This window comes from Camelus bactrianus, chromosome 6 (assembly GCF_048773025.1).
Source record: "Camelus bactrianus isolate YW-2024 breed Bactrian camel chromosome 6, ASM4877302v1, whole genome shotgun sequence".
Taxonomy (NCBI): Eukaryota; Metazoa; Chordata; class Mammalia; order Artiodactyla; family Camelidae; genus Camelus; species Camelus bactrianus.
The window spans coordinates 68,649,639-68,669,157 of record NC_133544.1 but is presented as its reverse complement, the minus strand read 5'-3'; the positions used below and the strand labels follow the sequence as shown (position 1 = coordinate 68,669,157).

Here is a 19,519-nt window from a genome sequence, read left to right as displayed (position 1 = left end):
TCTGCCCATTTTTGGATTGGGTTGTTTATTTTTTTCTTATTGAGTCGTATGAGCTGCTTATATATTCTGGAGATCAAGTCTTTGTCAGTTTCATTTGCAAAAATTTTTTCCCATTTTGTAGGTTGTCTTTTTGTTTTACTTATGGTTTCCTTTTCTGTGCAGAAGCCTGTAAGTTTCATTAGGTCCCATTTGTTTATTCTTGCTTTTATTTCTTCTAGGAGAAAATTTTTGAGATGTATGTCAGGTAATGTTTTGCCTATATTTTCTTCTAGGAGATTTATTGTATCTTGTCATGTTTAAGTCTTTGATCCATTTTGAGTTGATTTTTGTGTATGGTGTAAGGGAGTGTTCTAGCTTCATTGCTTTACATGCTGCTGTCCAGTTTTCCCAACACCATTTGCTGAAGAGACTGTCTTTATTCCATTGTATGTTCTTGCCTCCTTTGTCAAAGATGAGTTGACCAGAAGTTTGTGGGTTCATTTCTGGGCTCTCTATTCTGTTCCATTGGTCTATATGTCTGGTTTTGTACCAATACCATGCTGTCTTGATGACTGTAGCTCTATAGTATTGTCTGAAGTCTGGGAGAGTTATTCCTCCAGGCTCTTTCTTTCTCTTCAGTAATGCTTTGGCAATTCTAGGTCTTTGATGGTTCCATATAAATTTTATTATGATTTGTTCTAGTTCTGTGAAATATGTCCTGGTTCATTTGATAGGGATTGCATTAAATCTGTGGATTGCCTTGGGCAGGGTGACCATTTTAACAATATTGATTCTTCCAATCCAAGAGCATGGGATATCTTTCCATTTTTTAAAGTCTTCTTTAATTTCCTTCATCAATGGTTTATAGTTTTCTGTGTATAATTCTTTCACCTCCTTGGTTAGATTTATTCCTAGGTATTTTATTACTTTGGGTGCTATTTTAAAGGGGATTGTTTCTTGACTTTCTTTTTCTGTTGATTCATCGTTAGTGTAAAGAAATGCAACTGATTTTTGAATGTTAATCTTGTAACCTGCTACCTTGCTGAATTCTTCGATCAGCTTTAGTAGTTTTTGTGTGGACCTTTTAGGGTTTTCTATATATAGTAACATGTCATCAGCATACAGTGACAATTTTACCTCTTCTTTTCCAATGTGGATCCCTTTTATTTCTCTCCCTTGCCTGATTGCTGTGGCTAGGACTTCCAGGACTATGTTGAATAGGAGTGGTGATAGTGGGCATCTTTGTCTTGTCCCAGATTTTAGTGGGAAGCTTTTGAGTTTTTCACCTATGAGTACTATGCTGGCTGTAGGTTTGTCATATATAGCTTTTATTAGGTTGAGATATGTTCCCTCTATACCCATTTTGGTGAGAGTTTTTATCATAAATGGGTGTTGAATTTTATCAAATGCTTTTTCTTCATCTATTGAAATGATCATGTGGTTTTTGTCCTTTCTCTTGTTGATGTGATATATTACATTGATTGATTTGCATATGTTGAACCACCCTTGTGTCCCTGGGATGAACTCCACTTGGTCATGATGTATAATCTTTTTTGTGTGTTGTTGGATTCATTTGCTAATATTTTGGTGAGGATTTTGGCATCTATGTTCATCAGTGATATTGGCCTATAATTCTCTTTTTTTGTAGTGTCTTTGCCTGGTTTTGGTATCAGGGTGATGGTGGCTTCATAGAATGAGTTTGGGAGTATTCCCTCCTTTTCAGTCTTCTGGAAGAGTTTGAGAAGGATTGGTATGAGTTCTTCTTTTTATGTTTGGTAGAATTTCCCAGTGAAGCCATCCGGTCCTGGACTTTTATTTGTAGGGAGGTTTTTTTTATTGCTATTTCGATTTCATTTCTAGTGATCGGTTTGTTCAAGTGGTCAGTTTCTTCTTGATTCAGTCTTGGTGGACTGTATGTTTCCAGAAACTTGTCCATCTCCTCTAGGTTATCCAGTTTGGTTCCATATAGTTTTTCATAATATTCTCGTCTGGTATTCTGTATTTTTATTTTTATACCACAACTTCTTTATCCAGTCATCTGTTGATGGACATTTAGATTGTTTCCATGTCTTGGCTACTGTAAATAGTGCTGCTGTGAACACTGGGGTGCATGTATCTTTTTGAATTAGATTTCTCTCCAGATACATGCTCAGGAGTGGGATTGCTGGAACATATGGTAAATCTATTTTTAGTTTTTTAAGGACTTTCCTTTCTGTTTTCCCGGGAAACCCTAGCCTCAGTTTCTATAAGTGTGCAAAATCAGCCCACTGCCCTGACACCTCTCTGCTGACCCCTTGGGTGAGCAGAGAGTCCCAGCATCAGTGGGGACGCACCAGAGCTCATATCAGACTGGAGACGTAGCACACTTACTTCCCTGATGATGTGAGCTTGAGACTTCAGTGTCGGCCAAGGCAACACAAAAGGGGAGGCTGCTTACAGAAGAGATGCCCTTTAAAATCTGATTCCAAACTTCTTGTGAGATTTACTTACAAAAATTATTTTATTATTTCTCATGATTATATAGATTTTCTATGTTCTTAGGATTTTTTTTTTTAGTCACACAAGATTTTTTTCCTTGTTCCAGTCTTATCTTACTGTATACTTTGCAGGTTTTATTGGCTGACAAACATTCAAAATTATGTTTTACTGTGAGTTAAGGAAGATACAAAAGGATAATGCTTGTTTCAGTTGTATCTCAACTGGGAAGAAACCTGTTGTAATTCTAAATTTCCACTGATACCCCGCTACACCTACACGGTTGTCTCTCTTGTCACCCTATCAAATTGTCCCTGAGATTCTGTCTCTGGGTAAAAGCAGCTTTTTGAATCTTCAGAGATCATGTTTGCCTGAACTTCCCACGAAAGTATACAAAGATCAGATAGCTACACTAGGAACAGGGCTATATATATATTTATATTTTAGTTGTAGTTTCAGAAAAATCAAACATTTTCTTAGAAAATTACTTTACCGTGATAGGAATGTGGTTGTTCTGGGTGTTGAAGGATTATTCCTTACCCTGTGGTTTCTGTGAAGTCCAGATGTTTTCAAGATGGTGTTATGTGTGAAAACTATATACTTAGGAAGATCTGACCTCTTAGACATTCCCTTGGGGTAAATAAGTTTAACATTTTGAAGTTCTTATGTGAATATAGAAATTCATGTAAGATTTTGCAGTCTCCTAAAAATTAAAATAGATATCATACCAGTTACATCTATATAATCTCTTTAAAATTATTTTAATATGCCAGTAAATCTTACTTAACTTATAATTGGGTACTGATGTAATCATCAAATGTCAATTTATTAAATGAAAATGGAAGAACATGTCAAAGTTGATCGGAGAAGATTGTGAAATCCTGTCAATATTTAGGAAAATAGAGAATTTACCTTAAAATGAGTTAAAATTCATATTTTTCTTGACAGCAAAATGGTGTGACTATCTCAGATTAATATGAAAATTAGCTACGTTAGTAGTTAAGACAATGATGATTTTGCTGATACTGGTTTAGAAACCTTTTTTTCAGCAGTAACTTTATCAAGTGCTTACATATTTATGGGTGTATTTTTGGACTCTATTCTGTTCCATTGGTCTATTTGTCTATCCTTCTACCAATGATGCATTGCTAATTAGTGTAGATTTAGCAGTCTTGTATCTGGTAGTGTAAATCCTCTGAATATGTTCTTCTTAAAGATTGTTTTAGTTATTCTTGGTCCCTTGTATTTCCATAAAAATTTTAGATCTGTCAAATCCACAAAATGAAATTTGGGGGATTTTGATTGAAATTGTATTTTGGGAAAACAAAAAATCCAATCTATAAATGCATCATATTTCCCAGTTACTTTAGTCTTCATTAATTCCTCTCGGTAATGTTTAGTAGTTTTCTGTGCAGAGGACTTGCATACTTTTTCTTAGATTTATTCCTAGTATTTATTCTATACTTTTGTAGATGGTGCTGTTTTAAGTTAAATTTTCTAAGTGTCTGTTGCTAGTATATAAGAAAAAATTTTAAATGTATATAAAGATCATATTTATACATATATTTACATCTATATGTATCTAAATATATATAGATACTTATATCTATATATTTAGTCCATAGACAGATTCTCCTTATAGCCAGGGATCTTGCTTAATTCACTTATTAATTCTATTTCTACATTGCCATTTCATATCCCTTTACTTTTCTCAGCTTTATTGAGATATAACTGACATATAATATTGTATAGGTTAAAGGTATACAAAATGATTTGATGCCCTTATGTGTTGGGAAATGATTACCACAGTAGATTAGTTAACACCTCCATCACCTTCCATAATTAATACTTCTTTGTTGTAGTGAGAACATTTAAGGTCTACTCTCTTAACACTATTCAAGTATAAAATACAGTGTTGTTTAATTACATCCCCCAGAAGTTATCTTCTAAATAAAAGTTTGTGCCCTCCCCGTAATTTTAGTTTCACTTCTTGACTTTGTCTGCATCGGACCTCTAGTACGGTGTTTAGTAGGAGCTTAATGCTTTAGGTTTGCACAGTTATTTTTTCTGTAAATGCTGTTAGACTAAAGAAGTTCCGTCTGATATCTCAGTTTGCCGAGTTGGTGTGTGTGTGTGTGTGTGTGTGTGTTTAAATCACGAAGGGGTTCTTTTCACGTACTTTTCTGGATCTATTGAAATCAGGATTTTTTTTTCCTTTAATGCGTTGACATGGTTAATTTTTTTTTTTAATATTCCTGTAAGGTTTTGGTTTTACAGTTATAATATTCTCATAAAATTAGTTGGAAATATTCTTTTTCTATCCTTGGAAGAGATGTGTATGATTGGTGCAATTTTTTTCTTTAGATATTTGAAAGAATTCATTTGTGATGCTATTTGGGCCAGTTTTCCAGGTGGAAAGGTTTTACATTAAATATTCAGTTTCTTTAAAAGATATAGAACTATGCAGTTTTTCCATTTTGTCTTTCGTCTGTTTTTTGGTAAGATTTTTTCAAGAGAATGATCCAATTCATTTAATTTTTCATCATATGGTTCATCACATCCTCTTGCTCTCTTTGTCATGTCTAGCGTCTAAAGGAACATCTCATTTTTGATTCCTAATTAAGGCTATTTGTGCTTTTTCCTCTTTGTTTTAAAATATATATTTCTAGAGGATTACTTTTATTCATCTTTCCAAAAAATTTTGGATTTCTTCATTTAATCTATTGCTTTTTTTCAAAATATGTGGGGTATTTTATAATTAACATTTTGGTACTGATTTTCAGTTTGATTGTGGTCAAAGAACATACTCTATGTGATTTGAGTAGTCTGTTTTGGTAAATGTTCTCTGTGCACCTGAAAATAATGTGTATTTTGTAGCTGTTGAATATAGGATCCTATACCTATCAATTAGAACAAATTTGTTAAATCTCAGTATTCCAAAATTGCATTTATCAATTGATTTTCTACCTCCATGTTCTATCACCTACTGAGAGAGATATGTTAAAATTTCCTATTAAGACTATGGATTTATTTCTTCCTTAGTTCTGTCAGTGTTTGCTTTTTAAAGTTATATTATTGTGTACAAATTTAGAATTGTGCTATCTTGTTAGATTATCTAGGACCCCTTATTATTTCACATTATATGCAATTAGTAATATTTTTAACTGAATTCTATTATCTAACTATATTTTGCTACTTTTTCTACCTGTTCTAATTTAACCTTATAGCAACCTATAAATAATACTGCATTATTAGCATTAGTTACCATGCTGTACATCAGCATGACTTGTTTTATAACTAGAAGTTTGTATCCTTTGACCTCCTTTACCCATTTCACCAAACCCGTAGTCCCTGCTCTGCCACCCCCCCAGCAACCAGTAGTCTGTTCTTTGTGTCTATGAAGTCTTTTTTTTTTTTTTGATTCCACACAAATGTGAGATCATATGGCATTTGTCCTTCTCTGTCTAACTTATTTCACTTAGCATCCTGTCCTCAAAGTTTATCCATGTTGTCGTAAATGGCAACATTTCCTTCTTTTTATGGCTGAATAATATCCCATTGTATGTATATACCACATTTTCCTTCATTCATTGATAGACTTAGGTTGTTTCCATAGCCTGGCTATTGTAAATTCTGCTGCAGTGAACATAGGCATGCATATATCTTTTTTCGAGTTAATGTTTTTCATTTTCTTTGAATAAATACCCAGAAGTGGAATTTCTGGATAACATGGTAGTTCTGTTTTTAATTTTTTGAGGAACCTCCATATTGTTTTCCATTGTGGCTGCACCAACTTACAATCCCACCCACAGTGTGCACAAGGGTTCCCTTTTCTCCACATCCTTGCCAAGACTTATTTCTTGTCTGTTTGATAATAGCCATTTTAAAAGGTATGAGGTGATATTTCATTGTAGTTTTGATTTGCATTTCCTGGATAATTAGTGATGTTGAGCATCTTTTCATGTTAAAGTTGGCATCTGCATGTTTTCTTTGTAAAAATGTCTATTCAGATTCTCTGCCCATTTTTTAATCAGATTTTTCTTACTATTGAGTTCTATCATCTCTTTACATATTTTGAATATTCACCCCTTATCAGATATATAATTTGCAAATATTTTCTCCCATTCTGTACATTGCCTTTTCATTTTGTTGACAGTCTCTTTTGCTGTGCAGAAGGTTTTTAGTTTGTTGCGGTCCACTTGTTTACTTTTGCATTTTTTGCCTTTCAGTGTCAAATCCAAAAAAATCATCCTTAAGACTAACGTCAAGGAGTTTTCCACCTATGTTTTCTTTTAGGAATTTTATGGTTTCAGGTATTATGTTCAAATCGTTGATGCACTTTGGATTAATTTTTGTGTATGGTGTAAGATAGTGGTCTGGACTCATTCTTGTGCAGGTGGTTGTCCTGTTTTCCTAACACCTTTAATTGAAGAGACTGTCCTTTCCTCATTGTTATATTCTTGGTTTCTTTTAAGTTAATTTACCATATGTGTGGGTTTATTTCTGAGCTCTCTTTTGTACCATTGATCTATGTGTCTGTTTTTACACCAATACTATACTGTTTTGTTTACCAGAGCTTTATAATGGATTTTGAAATCAGGGAGGGTGATGCCTCCAGCTTTGCTCTTCTACCTTGTGATTACCTTGGCTATTCAGGGTCTTTAGTATGTCACTCAATTTCTGAATTGTTTGTTCTATTTCTGTTAAAAAAAAAAAAAAGTCATTGGAATTTTGGTAGGGGTTGCATTGAATCAATAGATTGCCTTGGGGTAGTATGGACATTTTAACAGTATTCTTCCAATTCATGAACACAGACTATCTTTCCACTTTTTTGTTTCTTCTACAATTTTTTTTTATCAGTGTCTTACAGTTTTCAGCATACAGGTCTTTTACATCCTTAGTTAAATTTATTCCTAGATATTTTATTCTTTTTATGCAATTGTAAATTGGATTGTTTAAATTTCTTTCTGATAATTCATTATTAGTGTGTAGACATGCCACAGATTTCTGTGTGTTGATTTTGTATCCTCCAACTATACTGAATGTATTGATTAATTCTAACAGTTTTTTGGTGAAGCCTTTAGTGTTTTGAATATATAATATGTCATCTGCAAATACTGACAGTTTCACATCTTTCCAATTTGGATGCCTTTTATTTTTTTCTAGCCTAATCACTCTGGCTAGTACTTCTAATATTAAGTCAAATAAAAGTGTTGAGAGTGGGTGTCCTTGTCTTGATGCTAACCTTAGAGGAAAAGCTTTCAGCATCTCATTGTTGAATATGATGTTAACTGTGGGCTTATCATATATGGCCTTTATTTTGTTGAGGTGTGTTCCTTCTATACACACTTTGTTGAGAGTGTTTATCATAAATGGATGTTGAATTCTGTCAACTGTTTTTTCTGCATCTATTGAGGTGATCATGTGATTTTGATCCTTCATTTTGTTAATGTGGTGTATCACATTAATTTGTGGATGTTGAACCATTCTTTCATCCTTCGGATAAATCATACTTGATTATGGTATGTGATCCTTTCAATGTTTGGAGTTTGGTTTGCTAATATTTTGTTGAGGATTTTTTTCTTATATTTCTAAGGAATATTGGCCTGTAACTTGTGTGTGTGTGGGGCGGGGGACATCTTTATCTAATTTTGGTTATCATAGTAATGCTAGCCTTGTAAAATTAATTTGAAAGTGTTCTTTCCTCTATTTTTTGGAAGAGTTTGAAGATAATTTGTGTTAATTCTTTTTGAACTCTACTGAACATGTAACCAGTGAAGCCATCAGGTCCTGAGCTTTTGTTTATTGGGAGGTTTTTGATTACTGAGTCAATCTCCTTGCTTAGTAATAAGTCTGTTCAGATTTTCTGTTTCTTGATGAATCAGTCTTGGCAGGTTGTATGCTTCTAGGAATTTAGCCCTTTCTTTTAGATTGTCCAATTTGTTGGCATATAATTCTTTAGCCTCTTCTCATCCTGTATATTTCTGTAGTATCAGGTGTAATCTCTACATTTCCATTTTGAGTCTTTTTTTCTTGGTGAGTCTAGCCAATGGCTTTGTCAGTTTTGTTGATCTTTTCAAAGAACCAGCTCTTTGTTTTATGATATTTTTAATGTCTGTTCAATCTCTTATTTACTTCTACTCTGATTTCATTTCCTTTCTTCTGTTATTAACTTTGCACTTCATTTATTCTTCTTTCACTAGTTCCTTGAGATGTTAAGTTAGGTCGTTTGAGATTTTTATTTCTTGATGTAGACATTTATCACTACAAGCTTTCCTCTTAGAACTGCTTTTTCTGCACCCCCTATGTTTTGGTATGTTGTTCATCCATTTTATTTGTCTCAAGGTATTTTTTTCTTTTATTATTTGACCTATTGGTTATTTAGTGCATGTTTTTTAATCACCTATTTGTGAATTTTTCAGTTTTCTTCTTGTAATTGATTTCTAGTTTCGTACTGTGGTGGTTGGGAAAAGATGCTTGATGTGCTTTCAATCTTCTCAGAGTTATTAAGGCTTGTTTTGTGGCCTAACATATGATCTATCCTGGGGAATGTTTCATGTGCACTTGAAAAAATGTGCATTCTATTGCTTTGGGATGAAATGTTCTATATATTTCTAAGTTAAAAAGTATATTAATATTCAACTGTTAATTTCTTACCATTTATTCAACAAATACAATGAGTTTCTCAATTATTGAACTTGATTTTAGAGTGTTTGTTTACCATCTACTTCTTGTATAGTCTGCTTCCATAAACTACTGCAAAAGTGAACTAATGTACTGTTCCTCTCATAACCCTGATTCTTTATCTTCTCCTCAGATTTGTTTTCTCCCCACATGCAATGGATATAATGGACCTTCCCATTCTTTCTTCCTATGCTCTTAATATTCTCATTTATTCTATAGCAGCAATTATCTATCAAACTACAGTTCCAATTTTCCTATTGCCTATTGGACATTCTATTGTAAAAGATGTCTGAACTGCCAACTTAGTCCAAAGAAGAGTTTTTATAACCTCTCCCACTAAAGCAAAAGCACCCAGAGATTTTCATAGTTCTGTCATAGTTATCCAAGTTTGAAATTTTAGTTATCCTTCAATTATACAAGCTTTTACTATGAAAGTGTTCTAACTAAATTAGTGTTCTAACTCCAATGAATTCATCTTGAATTCATTTTCTTCTTTCTTACAGATACATTTTTTAACTTTAACTTGGACTACTGAATAGGTTAGCAAATGATCTCTCCACCTTTAGTTTTCCCCTTTGCCAGTTATATCCATCAAGTCACTTCCACAGTAACCATCTCATCATTCTGTCTTATTGCTTAGAAAAGAAAACAATTAGAGGAAGAAAAAAATGCTTTCTACTGCCTAGAGAGCAAAGCCTGAAATTCCTAACCTGGCTTTATTGATCAACCTTTTCTCCAGCCCTCATCTACTCTTTCTAATCTATTTTTAGTTCGTATCTTGAACTATTCTTATACATACTTCAATTCTTACCAAGAAAAATTGGTATTTTCTGAATGTAACCAGAAATTCCCTATCTTGTACCTTGGTAGTTTTTTTGTACAGAGTTGTGTGAGATTTAACCACTTCTTTATCTATGTCTGCTGGCCAGTTAGCCACCTCACTTATATCTCACATTTTCTAACCCAAGTGAAAATAGGGAACTGGTACTGAAAAGATAACTTCAAGACAAGTCTGTATCATTGAAGCTCCTGATAATCACATGTGGCTGCTAAGTCTGTCTCACATGGAAATACTGAAGAAACCACTTTTGAAATCTTCCCATACTATTAAATCTAAACTCAAATTCTACCATCTCCATTCTACTTTCTTTTATTCTTTAAACTGGAAGAATTCCTCCTGGCACTTCCTTAGCATTTTCTTTAACTTCTCTAATGAGCTATTTTCTGTATGGTATTACATGTCTATATACCTGCCATACCCCTGCTATTCCTGAACAAGATGAGAAGGTTTATAATATTCATTTTATACTCCAAATATTTGAATGCCTGTGCTGGATGGTATAAACTATTTGTGGTCACTTAACTGTTTATAATAGTATGAATTCAGCCAGAGTCTCCCTCCCATTTGTGTGGTGTATCGGAAGTAGAATTGTATTTTTATATGACAGCATATGTTGTGCCTGTTATTTGGCTTATTCTCTACTGGTCAACTTTTATTTTGCTTTAAAATTATTGTCTACTTCCTTCAGTATGTATCTTTGTGGAGAAATATGTGCACATACATATTTATATACATATACCTGAAAAAACATATGTCTCTATATATCTAAGTTCATCTAAGTTACAACTGCTAGAATTTCTTCAGATGAAGTATTTCTTTGAACCTATGCAATAACTTGTGTGTTTAACTTTTTACATCCTGTCAGGGCCTCGCTCAATGCCAGACACATAGTCAGTGCTTAATACATTTTTAGTGCTTGAATGTTTTAGTAAATTGGTTTTTTTGAACATTCAAAATATGATACATTGATTTGTATATTTATGTATAATTATAGCAACTTTAACTATCTTTCTGTGGTAACTAAAAATGGAACTGCTTTTCATACTTCTCTGAATATTTTTTTCCTGCTTTATATGTGACTTGGAGGTCATATTTAAACAATGTTTCGGAGAGGAGAGACAACTTTTCTCCTCAGAATCAAACTGAGGAATCTGTAAAATGCTATATACAGTTATGAATTTGTTCTTAAGCTGGCAAACATCTGGATCTCCCACATCTGGGGCAGCATCTGTTCTGTGTTGCTAGAAGAAGAAAACAAGAAAATTGGGGTAAACAACACAGCACAATATCAAATTCTGCCAATCTAACAAATGTATTTATTGTCGATCAAGTGGCCAAGAAGCGGTGTGAGGCCCATACTAAGATGCTTGATAATTGCATTTCTCAACTCCCTTTAGAAAATGCCATACTCTAGGCCTGGGAATAACAAGCTTTTGCATAACAGCACAGGGGCCTATAAATAAGAAACTCATTAAGCTACCTGTAGCAGGCCTCTACCCCAGCCCTGCACTGGCTTGGGGAGCTTAATGAGGTGATAATGAGGAGAAAATGGTTTAGCTCCTTTTTGGCCTGGTTTGCGATGGGTAGGGAAATCCCAGTCTTCAGTGAAACAGCCACCACAGAGCCCAATTCATCATTCAGGGTGGGTCTATACCAGAGAAATAATTTGCTTCTAGGCCCTGAAGTTATTTGGCTCCCCTGTCTATGGAAACAAAGCAAGCTATTCATTCCCATTTGAAGGGACTGTCCGAATAACACCAATAAAGGGTGTTAAACTAGCTGGTCATTAGCATTTGAAGGGAATGGCCAAATAACACCAACAAAGGGTGTTAAACCAATCCACATTGGGGGGGGGGGGGAGGTGGGAGCACTGTGCAATTCTAAGTAGATTAATGCCAGCATTATTTTCTCACTATGAGCCCAGCCTCCTCTATAAGATTTCATAACTATTCACGTCTGGACCAAACCTTCTTGGCCAAGCTCTCCCCTTCTTTTTCCCTATAAAGAAACTAAAACAGGGAGCTGAGATTAAGAATATAACATTATGCATATTGGAGACAGAGATCAGATCACCAAACTGTTGGGCACCCAGGCCACAGTGCCAAATTCAGTAGGATATTCTATGGCGGTCCCCAAGAGAGGTCCAAGAAGAATAGATGAGTGATCAGTTTCATTTGATTCAAGCTTTTCTTTGACTAAATGCTGCTGTTGTTAATCCTTAAAGTAAAGAAAAAATTAGAAGAGAAAGGTAGAATCAGATTCTCAGGAGGAAAATATCTCGGTGATCACTCAGTCCTGTGTTCCAACCAAAACAGAAATCCACCCTATAATGTCCCATAGGAAAGGACACTCATCCTCTAGTTGAAAGCAACCCAGAAAATTCAGGAAAAAGCATATAGCTGGGTCAGTCATGGGTTCATACTGTGGGTGTTGCTACTAATCTGCCAGGTGGAAAGTGGCAAGATGACGCACGTATGCTACAAAGCCTAGTAATTTTACTTACATTATTCTTGAAATATTTCTGTGGGGTACACAATAAAAAGCTTCATTTTGTAAGAAAATGTCAGCTAAGATTAAATAGCTTGTCCTGTCTAACGTAACTAGTATGGTTTTCAACAGTAGCATACGGTTGGAACCCAGGGAAACTACAAACCTCAGGTGATGGGAATGGTGATAATTCAGAGACAACTTTCGAGTAGAGGATTTCAAGTAAATTATGGCCTATTGAGTTTATCTTTGCCTTTGACCAAACCAACAAAGGATAAAAAACATTGCAAGCTGTCAAGGACAAAGCTGCAGGAGAAAAGACAGCACTTGAGAATGATGCACATTATATAACAGAACAAAAACAAACAAACAGACAAAAAAACCCCTAAAGTTGAATTCATTATGCACAAGGGATAAAGGAAGGCAAGGCCAATGAGAAGCAAGTCAACTGATGTTGCAAAATGGGGAAATGGGGTGGTGGGTGTAGAGGAGTAGGAGTGTGGGGGAGGCAACAGAGTCTGGATACAGGACAAGACTGGTTTAACATTCGTGCAGCTCCCTGGCACTCTCCCCTCCGCGGGCTAAGTCAGTGTCCTCTCCCACACCCTTCATCTCCACAACTTGCTGTCTATTGGTCAGATCGATCCATAACTTCTGCCCTAAACTTGAAAGTCAGCAGGCCCCCAAATTTCATTTTTCTCTTAAAAGTTAATTTCTCTTCTGAGCTTCCTCATTTTGGTGAGTTTTACCATCATTATTCTATTGGTTTATTTTAGTAACTTGTAGTAGTTGTTTTGATATTCTGATATGAATCCTTCTTGATTACATATTCTCCTAGTCTATGGTTTCGTGTTTGTATTTTAATAAGCAAATTTTAAATTTAATTTAAAATTATGAAGTAATTATATTTATCAAGACTTAATCTTTAGCATTTGTGTGTGTATGTGTCTTGCCAAAGAAAATCTTTCCAATTCTGAGTTTTTAAAGATAGCCTCTTAAAATTTATTGTGGAAGTTTGAAGTTTCGACTTACACATTTAATTCTAATCTACCTGGAGTTTATTGTATTTTATGGTGTAAGGCTATATGTCGATATTACTGTATGGATTAACAGTTGTCACAGCACCATTTAATCAAGAGTTGCTCACTTTCCCATGATCTGTAACACCACCTTTGTTGTTCATCACATTTCCACAGGTGCATGTCTGTTTATGGTTGCTTTTTCCTCTTACATTTATCTATTTGCCCATCCCTGCACTCGTACTGTACGGTCCCCATTCCCAGAGCTTGATGATGAATTTTGGTATCTGGTAGAGCTCCCATCATTTCTTCAGGAGTAGATTCACTTTCTTTAGTCTCAGTTCTTTCCTATACATTTTAGGTCTGTCTGTCAATTTCCTATAAAAATTCCTGTTGGGATTATGATGTAAATTCCACTGAAACTTTAGTATTTGAGGTTTTCTTTCTTAAAAAAAAAAAAGTGCTATAAATGTGCTATTACCCTTTAGAGATTTTTGTCTTTCTGTATATATTTTTTCATAAGTCTTGCATTTTTTAGATTTCTAGTTACCATCTTTTTTTTTTATTACTGTACATTGTAACTATTCTATTTTCTGCTGTTGTGTACAAATGTGACAGGTTTTTATATAATGATCTTGTATCCAACAACCTTACTCATTGATCTAACCTTTCAAAATTGTTTTGCATATTCTTTGTAGTTGTCTATATTGAGAAACTTTTCAATCAATTGTTAACTGTTTCTTTTTAAACCTTATTTTTTTTTTCTCCTTTTATTGTGTGGGCTGGAAATTCTAGGACAAGGTTGGTAACAATTGATACTAGTGGATATCTAGCCTCATAGTAAGTCATGATTCTAATGTGTCCCCATTAAGATGTTTTTTACCTAGTTTGCTAAAAGATTTTATAAAAATATTAATTGATATTGAATTTTATCAACTACATTTTCTTTATCAATTAAGAATTTTTCTCCTTTAATCTGCTTATGATATATCATTGTGTATTCACTAGCATTAAATCATGATTATATTACTATAATAAATGTAATCAGACTTTATATTTTTGAAGATTTTTTCATATAAATTCATGAATGAAATGGGCTTGTGATTTTTCTACCTTCAGCCCCCTTTTCTGATTTCATAGTTCTATTAGTCTTATGACTTGTAGAGCTCTCTATTTTTATGTCCTCTGGAAGAGTTTGTCAGATTGAAACAGTATGTTTCTTGAATGACTGATAGAATTTTCTAGTAAAACCATCTGGCTCTGGTTTTCAGATGCTTTAATGAATACATAATATACAGTTTTTCAGTGTGTTTTGAAGTCATCTGTAATAAGTTACATTTTTCTAGAAATGTGGCAGTACTCTAATTTTCAAATTTCTTGTCATTGAGATTCACAGTTCTTAGTTACATTTAAATCTAACCTGTATACCAAAAAAATTTTCTTATTTTCTTACTAATGTTGTTCATGCATCATCTCCTTTTCTTTTTTAATCAATTTTACTTAGGGTTCTCTTCAAAAGACCACTTTGTAGATACTCTTTTACATTTTTTTATTAATTTAAAATTTTATTTTTATTATTTATAGTCCTCTGTTGCTTTAGGTGTACCTACCATATTTAAGTTTATTGTTCTTTTCCTGATTTCTTATGTTAGATGCGTGGGTTATTTTTCAGCAATTTTTTTTTAATGTAATAAGTTACGGCTATAAATATCCTTGAAATGATCACTTTTGCTGCACTCTACAAATTTTGTATATTTTTAAATTACATTCAGTTTTAAGTTTTTTTCCCCAATTCCATTCTGTTTTCTTCTTTATACTGTAAGTTATTATGAACTAGTTTTTTAGTTTCTAAATTATATCTTCAAAATATTTTTTTAATTGAAGCATAATCAGTTTATAGTTTATCAATTTCTGGTGTGCAGCATAATGTTTCAATCATACATATACATACATATATTCCTTCTAATATTCTTTTTCATTATAGGTTCCTACAAGATATTAAATATAGTTCCCTGTGCTATACAAAAGAAACTTGTTAATCTATTTTATATATAGTAGTTAGTTTTTTGTTACTAATTTCTTACTAAATTGGATTGCCACAAAAAGCCATGGGCCTAAGTTACAGTTATTTTCCATCCGTTATCCCAGTACTAGTATTAATTTACCCCAAAGGCAGTATTTACTTTCCCATTTGCTTACATATTGCCACTCTTACTCAACTTTCAGCTCATTGTTGTTTTTTCTTAACTATTTATTGGTTCTAGGAAAATTTTGCTTTCTTACATGTGATTTCAGCAGTGCATTAAAGCATAATTGTGCTAGTGTATCCAGAACCTTGTTGGTTTCTAGTAGTGAAGCCCTTCATAATAACTGCTTGATATCTAGTAAACTCGATAAGAATCTTCTCCACCTACATCTTGGCAATTTTTATTTACAAAGTCAAATGAAAATACAGGACATTCAAAAGTTTTCACCTATTCAAGCTACTCAGCTCTCTATGGTTCCCTAACTGCATGCTAAGGAAAGACAGACTAATGCTCAGAATTAGTCTAAAAAGGTTTGCTTTAGCTAAGTTTGCTTAATTTCAGTCTCATACTATTTGTGGGGAAGGTAATTTACATATATTGATTGAAAAGATCTGCCTTTCTGGCTCTTAGTGAAAGACAAGTAAATAGAATAGATGGTGGTGTCAAATTTTCTTGGCTGTATAAAGAAGTGATTGGAATAGATAAGCTCTAAGATGCCTTTCAGTCCTAAGAAAATATGCCTGTGTCTAAAAACAACAAAATAGTATTTCTCATTCATTACCTGCCAGTGGATAATTGAGAGTTAAGTAAACACTGTATTCTTCTTCTGTTAACAGAGTAGCATCTTCTAAAGTACCTTTTCACCCTTTAGTCCTTACAACAATCTAATGCTGTCATTAATAATCGTTGCTATATTTACATGTTATTTATGGATTGGGATTTAGTGCAGTCTCGATTAGTAAATCCATCCCTAAAATCAAAGTTCAAGTGTGTGCCCTTGGAACAGGACTCCAGGGACAGAGCTTATCTTGCAGTACATAACCAGACAGTTCAGAAAGAACAGGTTTATTGAACTGAAGCAAATCTGACCCAGTGGTATTTATGAAGTCAGAAACCAGGAAGAGAAAACTACATTTGTAAGGTTAAGAAACTATAAGGAGTGGCCTTGAGAATAATGGAAACAAGTACTGAAGGAGTATTTATTAAACATACTATGTGTATGTTTAATAAATCTGTGTATATATACATACACATGAACTACACACAGATATGAAAAAACTTTTAAGAATATAGCATTACTTTTTGGTAAAAGTCCTCAAAAACTAGATTTTCTTTTTGCTCAGAATAATTTAAGTTTAACTGAAGTAATGAAACACAACAGAGTCCTTAATGGCCTTTGCGGGGTCTTAAATATAGTCCAAATCTACAAATAAAACTTTCAAAAATAGAACTTGAAAATGTTCATTCCTGAGGTCAGGTTCATAGGAAATCTGTACATGTAATCCTTATTGGCTTTAATTGTTAAATAATGTAATGTAAAAGTAATAAACATTACTATGTAGAATGGGGATAATTATGTAGGCAATAATTTCACTTTAAAAAAGTTAGTCAAATGATTCAAGATTGATAGACTTGTATGAATCACACTACTGTAAGGTACAAAATTTAATATATATTTTTCATCTTAAAAGGTTGACAGTTGAAATATATGTGGAGGAGTGACTAAGCAGCGTATAGATATTATTAAATTAGATAACCCAATAAATCAAAATCAATCTCTGCCATTAACGTTTTGGAAATAAATTAACTTAGTGTATTTTTTCAGGCTTGAAATTCCTGCTCATTCTCTAGTTTTCAATTATAATTGAGAAATCATGTCTAAAAGAGAAAAAATGTCTGGGTAATTTATCTCATAGCATCACTGGGTAAAACAGAAGCCTCTGTATAGTCCTTTTAAGAAGCAGCTCAAAAATGGACTGGAATGTTCACCAATCACTGAGAATTTTCTTCTTGTGCATCCGTTTCCTTAAGGGAAGTGAACATAGAGCAACAGCAGCATTGTTTGTCAATGTCTTCATGTGATTGTTAGCAATGCATCCTTGCACATATTGTTTCAGACAAAAAATTAGTATTTTGCATTAGAAGAGGATAATTAGGCAATAAGATACAAAAGCGAGTGTGGTTATCATGAGATAAACACACACATGGGGTGTTATGAGGCACAGCCAAGTGTCTGTAATCCCTCTAGGGTATGATTATCTCATGATAACCACACACCCTGGAGTTGCCTTATTGCTATTATAAAATATCTTTATTATAGGAAGAAATGTGCATTTTTGTGCAGAAAGGAGACGGAGCTGGCAATTTAGAATGCTGAACAGCAGTTTCAGCTGAGCTATGTGGTTTACATAGATTAATCTATCCCATTGGAATGTTTCCCCAGCCAAAAAACTGTTCCCTAAATCCAGCCAGCCATAATCTGTAGTGATGTGCAGCTATTTGGAGCATTTGAGAAATTCCCTGCTTGGTTCTTAAGCTGTTGGGTTTGGCAGTTGCGTGGGGTGAATGCTGAGGTGCAGGAAGACAAGGGGACCCCCACACACAGCGTTCTGGGGACCCAGATTGTGATTCATGCCAATGTCACAATTCTGTACCATAGTTTTACCTGGTTTCTTGATCAGAATAAATGTTTTAAATTCCTTATGGAAACAGCATCTAATGACAGAAAAGTTGGTAAGGGAGAGAAATCACTACAGTGGAAACCTGAAGATTGAGATGAAACTCAAAATGCTGAGGAAAAGTTAATGAATGTCCAAGGTAAGAGATTACAAACTTGAGGCCAAGAGATTAAAGAAATCGAGGGCTTTAAACCTGAAGAAGTGAAGGGCAAGGGAAAGAATGATGTACAACCATAAATACCTGAATTATAATGTTAATGGATGGATTTATTCTCTATGGCTCCAGAGACAGAATTAACTTAAGTGAAAATCTAGAGAAGAGGATTTTACCATAAGAATCCACTTCTAAAATCTGAGTGGTTTCAAGCAAAGACTGAGTGAATATATTGAGAGTTTCCTCCATTAGAGAAGATTTCCTATATCTCAAAAAATGATTCTACAATAAAAATAAAAGCTATGGACATATATAAAATCTGAGAAGACTGAGCATCACCTAATATGCAAGAACTGCAAAGAAATTGTGAACCCTGAGCATTTCTTGGATATCTTCTATTAGGAATAGAAATTACTAGTTCTTGTATGTATCATGGGTTTGGGGGCACACTAAATGCACTAAAATAAGATTCAGTGGTGTGGAGACATTCTCAGTATGTAAGTGTAGAGGACTGGCTGTGTGAAACCTATTTGATTTAAAAATTACAATTCACTTTTCTGTGAATCCAGTCAATATTCTAAATATTCTAAACTAATATTCTAAAACTGTGATGAAATCAAGATGGGCAGTAAACATTTTATGTCAAAAATTTCCATTGTTAAACAAACTGAGGTAAAATTAGCAATGGACCAGCCTATAAATTGTGTGTAAAATAAAAATCAATATTTATATTCATGTTTGGACAGCCAAATCTTTAGGGGAAAAAAAAAATCCAGAGAATTCAACCCAGCTTTGGTACTTTCATGGTAGCCATCAAAATGTGTCAACTCTAATGTAAGAGTGTTTTTTAATATGGTATATGAAATCAATATAATTGACTTGATTGAATTTTTTAAAACCTTCTAAGAACGTATGCCATACTTTTTTAAAATGCAGCAAAGCCAATAATTGGTTTAAGTGTAAAAATAAATTGTGTCTAGAGCTCTCCTACCCAGCCATGGTGATGCTTTATTGGTTTCTGCATTTCACTAACTGATAACAGCTTCATGCAAAATCAATACGTCACAGTATAATATATTTTGCATTGTTTTGGTGTGGGTTCTACAAGCTAACCTACATTTTTAATGTGTAACTCCGTATCTTTATTTTACCATGAAACTTGCCATCGGGAAAAT

General features: G+C 33.8%; 1 long non-coding RNA gene across 2 annotated transcripts in view; it reads right to left on the bottom strand.

The window, feature by feature from the left end:
- The window catches only part of LOC105076878 (uncharacterized), a 487,483-nt gene that overhangs the window by 3,646 nt on the left and 464,318 nt on the right, over positions 1–19,519 (bottom strand). The window contains exon 6 of one of the 2 annotated variants that reach the window (XR_006728364.2): positions 8,386–11,220. The exons of the other annotated variant lie outside the window; for it this stretch is intronic. This is a non-coding gene — a long non-coding RNA (uncharacterized LOC105076878). Of the gene's footprint in view, positions 1–8,385; positions 11,221–19,519 lie in introns of those variants that run through there. 2 annotated transcript variants of the gene reach the window in all.